This window comes from Oncorhynchus nerka, linkage group LG5 (genome assembly GCF_034236695.1).
Source record: "Oncorhynchus nerka isolate Pitt River linkage group LG5, Oner_Uvic_2.0, whole genome shotgun sequence".
Taxonomy (NCBI): Eukaryota; Metazoa; Chordata; class Actinopteri; order Salmoniformes; family Salmonidae; genus Oncorhynchus; species Oncorhynchus nerka.
Window position 1 is genome coordinate 14,044,977 of NC_088400.1, and position 6,040 is coordinate 14,051,016.

Below are 6,040 nucleotides of genomic sequence, written 5' to 3' on the forward strand. Positions count from 1 at the left end.
ACCTGTGAGGAGTGTCAGTTTGATAGTAACTCTGCTGGTTCGGGAACGTGTACTAACAAGTATGCACATGTTACTGTGTGTGTACACCACCATATTCTTCACTATATCAAATCAAAGTTTATTTGTCACGTGCGCCGAATACAAGTGAGATGCTTGCTTAAAAGCCCTAACCAACAGTGCAATTTTTAAGTAAAATATAGGTATGAGGTGAACAAAGTAATGAAATAAAACAACAGTAAAAAGACAGTGAAAATAACAGTAGCGAGGCTATATACAGTAGAGAGGCTATATACAGTAGAGCGGCTATGACAGTAGAGAGGCTATATACAGTAGAGAGGTTATATACAGTAGCGAGGCTATATACAGTAGAGAGGCTATATACAGTAGCGAGGCTATATACAGTAGAGAGGCTATATACAGTAGTGAGGCTATATACAGTAGAGAGGTTATATACAGTAGCGAGGCTATATACAGTACAGAGGTTATATACAGTAGCGAGGCTATATACAGTAGAGAGGCTATATACAGTAGAGAGGCTATATACAGTAGAGAGGCTATAACAGTAGTGAGGCTATATACAGTAGCGAGGCTATATACAGTAGGGAGGCTATATACAGTAGGGAGGCTATAACAGTAGCGAGGCTATATACAGTAGAGAGGCTATATACAGTAGGGAGGCTATAACAGTAGCGAGGCTATGTACAGGCACCGGTTAGTCGGGCTGATTGAGGCAATATGTACATGTAGGTAGGTATAGTTAAAGTGACTATGCATATATGATAAACAGAGAGTAGCAGCAGCGAAAAAGAGGGGTTGGCGGGTGGGGGGTGGGCTGGTGGCGGGACACAATGCAAATAGTCCGGGTAGCCATTTGTTTGCCTGTTCAGGAGTCTTATGGCTTTAGGGAGAAGCTGTTGAGAAGCCTTTTGGTCCTAGACTTGGCGCTCCGGTACCGCTTGCCATGCGGTAGCAGAGAGAACAGTCTATGACCAGGGTGGCTGGGGTCAATTTTTTGACAATTATTAGGTCCTTCCTCTGACACTGCCTGGTGTAGAGGTACTGGATGGCAGGCAGCTTAGCCCCAGTGATGTACTGGGCCGTTCGCACTACCCTCTGTTGTGCCTTGTGGTCGGAGACTGAGCAGTTGCCAGTGATGCTCTCGATGTTGCAGCTGTAGAACCTTTTGAGGATCTGAGGACCCATGCCAAATCTTTTTAGTTTTCTGAGGGGGAATACGCTTTATCGTACCCTCTTCACGACTGTCTTGGTGTGTTTGGACCATTCTAGTTAGTTGGTGATGTGGACACCAAGGAACTGGAAGCTCCCAACCTGCTCCACTACAGCCCCGTCGATGCTCGGTCCTCCTTTTCCTGTAGTTCACAATCATCTCCTTTGTCTTGATTATGTTGAGGGATAGGTTGTTATTCTGGCACCACCCGGCCAGGCCAGGACCTCCTCCCTATAGGCTGTCTCGTCGTTGTCGTTGATCAGGCCTACCACTGTTGTGTCGTCTGCAAACTTAATGATGGTGTTGGAGTCGTGCCTGGTCATGCAGTCGTGGGTGAACAGGGAGTACAGGAGGGGACTGAGCACACACCCCATGAGCTGTTATGGTGTTATGGTTATGGTCTGGATTCAAAGTAAAGATGGGTGGGGGCTGTTCAAAAGGAAATTCAAACGTCTTATTGTGGCTAGATAACCACAGTAAATATAGGATCAAAATGGAGTTTGCTCGTTACATTTACTTACAGTACTTACTTACATTTGCTCCCTGTTGTTCATGTGTTACTCTGTGCATCGTCAATTCTGTGTGTGTCATCTGTCTTCTGCTAATAAGATCATGTGTCCTCTGTGAATACTGCACAGAGGAAACATTTACATGACATTTTACATCTCTCATTTTTATTCAGAGCGACTTACAGTCAGTTTACAATATGTTGCAATATATGAAATATCTCCCTGGTATATTTTTCCCACGTTTGATCAAAGATTAGCTATGCCTTATCTGTCTCATCACCACAAACACTCATCTACTCCAACAAATACAAGGAAGTACACGACAACAATTCCTGCCTGACTGCCATCACTACACACACACACACGCGCGCACACACACGCACACGCACACGCACACGCACACACACACACCACCATTGTTTCTGTACCCAAGAAAGCAAAGGTAACTGAACTAAATGACTATTGCCCCGTAGCACTCACTTCTGTCATCATGAAGTGCTTTGAGGGACTTGTCAAGGATCATATCACCTCTACCCTACCTGACACCCTAGAACCACTTCAATTTGCTTACCACCCCAATAGATCCACAGACGATGCAATCGCCATCGCACTGTACACTGCCCTATCCCATCTGGACAAGAGGAATACCTATGTAAGAATGCTGTTCATTGACTATAGCTCAGCATTCAACCCCATAGTACCCTCCAAGCTCATCATTAAGCTGGAGGCCCTGGGTCTGAACCCCACCCTGTGCAACTCCGTCCTGGACTTCTTGATGGGCCGCGCTATATATATATATATACTTTTTGTTATTGTATTTATATATATATATACTTTTTGTTATTGTATTTATATATATATAATTTTCAACTGGCATCCGAGGTCAGCCCTCAGGCACCCGGGGTCAGCCCTCAGGCATCCGGGGTCAGCCCTCAGGCACCCGGGGTCAGCCCTCAGGCGCCCGGCCCGCTACAAGGAGTCGCTAGAGCGCAATGAGCCAACTAAAGCCTCACTAGCCAAACCCTCCCCTAACCTGGATGACGCTGGGCCAATTGTGCACCGTCCTATGGGACTCCCGACCACAGCTGGTTGTGGGCACAGTCCAGGATATGAACCCGGGACCGTAGTAACGCAATGCAGTGCCTTAGACTGCTGCACCACTCGGGAGCCCAAAATATTTACATATTCTTAATTCCATTCCTTTACTTTAGATTTGTGTGTATTGTTGTGAAATTGTTAGATATTACTTGTTAGATATTACTTGTTAGATATTACTTGTTAGATATTATTGCACTGTTGGAGCTAGAAACACAAGCATTTTGCTATGCTCACAGTAACATCTGCTTAACATGTGTATTTGGTATTTTATTAGGATCCCCATTTGCGGTTGCAAAAGCAGCAGCTACTCTTCCCGGGGCCACACAGAACATGAAACATGACATAACAGCAGCAGCTACTCTTCCTGGGGCCACACAGAACATGAAACATGACATAACAGCAGCAGCTACTCTTCCTGGGGCCACACAGAACATGACATAACAGCAGCAGTTACTCTTCCTGGGGCCACACAGAACATGAAACATGACATAACAGCAGCGGCTACTCTTCCTGGGGCCACACAGAACACGAAACATGACATAACAGCAGCAGCTACTCTTCCTGGGGCCACACAGAACATGAAACATGACATAACAGCAGCGGCTACTCTTCCTGGGGCCACACAGAACATGAAACATGACATAACAGCAGCAGCTACTCTTCCCGGGGCCACACAGAACACGAAACATGACATAACAGCAGCAGCTACTCTTCCTGGGGCCACACAGAACACAAAACATGACATAACAGCAGCAGCTACTCTTCCTGGGGCCACACAGAACATGAAACATGACATAACAGCAGCAGCTACTCTTCCTGGGGCCACACAGAACACGAAACATGACATAACAGCAGCAGCTACTCTTCCTGGGGCCACACAGAACATGAAACATGACATAACAGCAGCAGCTACTCTTCCTGGGGCCACACAGAACATGAAACATGACATAATAGCAGCAGCTACTCTTCCCGGGGCCACACAAAACATGAAACATGACATAACAGCAGCAGCTACTCTTCCCGGGGCCACACAAAACATGATGTAATACAAAACATTAATAGACAAGAACAGCTCAAGGACAGGACTACATCAATGTCTTTTAAAGGCACAAGTAGCCTACATATCAATACATTCACACAAACTATATAGGTCAAATAGGGGAGAGGCATTGTGCCGTGAGGTGTTGCTTTATCTGTTTTTTGAAACCAGGTTTGCTGTTTATTTGAGCAATATGAGATGGAAGGAAGTTCCATGCAATAAGGGCTCTATATAACACTGTGCGTTTTCTTGAATTTGTTCTGGATTTGGGGACTGTGAAAAGACCCCTGGTGGCATGTCTGGTGGGGTAAGTGTGTGTGTCAGAGCTGTGTGTAAATTGTATGCAAACAATTAGGGATTTTCAACACATTAATGTTTCTTATAAAAAGAAGAAGTGATGCAGTCAGTCTCTCCTCAACTCTTAGCCAAGAGAGACTGGCAGCATAGTATTTATAATCAGCCCTCTGATTACAATGAAGAGCAAAATGTGTCGCTCTGTTCTGGGCCAGCTGCAGCTTAACTAGGTCTTTCCTTTCAGCACTAGACCACACGACTGGACAATAATCAAGATTAGACAAAACTAGAGCCTGCAGAACTTGCTTGTTGGAGTGTGATGTCAAAAAAGCAGAGCATCTCTTTATTACGGACAGACCTCTCCCCATCTTTACAACCATTGAATCTATATGTTTTGACCATGACAGTTTACTATCTAAGGTAACGGCAAGTAATTTAGTCTCCTCAACATGTTCAACAGCCACACCATTCATTACCAGATTCAGCTGAGGTCTAGAATTTAAGGAATGATTTGTACAAAATACAATGATCTTAGTTTTAGAGATGTTCAGGACCAGTTTATTAATGGCCACCCATTCCAAAACAGACTGCAACTCTTTGTTAAGGGTTTCAGTGACTTCATTAGCTGTGGTTTCTGATGCGTATATGGTTGAATCATCAGCATACATGGACACACACACACTTTGTTTAATGCCAGTGGCAGGTCATTGCTAAAAATGGAAAAGAGCAGAGGGCCTAGAGAGCTGCCCTGCAGTACACCGCACTTTACATGTTTGACATTAGAGAAGCTTCCATTAAAGAAAACCCTTTGAGTTCTATTAGATAGATGGCTCTGAATCAACAATATGGAAGAGGTTGAAAAGCCATAACATACGTTTTTCAACAACAGATTATGGTCAATAATATCAAAGGCTGCACTGAAATCTAACAGTACAGCTCCCACAATCTTATTATTAATTTCTTTCAACCAATCATCAGTCATTTGTGTCAGTGCAGTACATGTTGAGTGCCCTTCTCTATAAGCATGATGAAAGTCTGTTGTTAATTTGTTTACAGAGAAATAGCATTGTATTTGGTCAAACATAATTTTTTTCAGTTTGCTAAGAGCTGGCAGCAAGCTTACAGGTCTGCTGTTAGAACCAGTAAAGGCCGTTTGACCACTCTTGGGTAGCGGAATGACTTTGGCTTCCCTCCAGGCCTGAGAACAAAGACTTTCCTCTAGGCTCAGATTAAAGATATGACAGATAGGAGTGGCTATAGAGTCAGCTACTATCCTCAGTAGCTTTCTATCTATGTTGTCAATGCCAGAAGGTTTGTCATTATTGATCGATAACAATCATTTTTCCACCTTTCCCACACTAACTTTACAAAATTCAAACCTACAATGCTTTTCTTTCATATAGATTTTTTTATGCATGAATACAATTGCTCACTGTTCGTTGTTGGTATTTCCTGCCTACGTTTGCTAACTTTGCTAATTAAGTAATCATTAATAAAATAATTGCCAACATCAAATGGTTTTGTGATGAATAAGCCATCTGATTCGATGAAAGATGGAATTGAATGTCTTTCTGCCCATAATTTCATTTAAAGTACTCCAAAGTGTTTTTCCATCAGTCTGTATATCATTTATTTTGGCTTCATAATACAGTTTCTTCTTCTTTTTGAAGAGTTTAGTCACATCATTTCTCATTTTGCAGTAAGTCAGCCAGTCAGATGTGCAGCCAGACTTATTAGCCACTCCTTTTGCCCCATCTCTTTCAACCATACAGTTTTTCATCAATCAATGGAGCCTTAACAGTTCTAACAGTCAGTTTCTTAACAGGTGCTTGTTTATCAATAATTGGAAGAAGCAATTTCATAAATTCATCA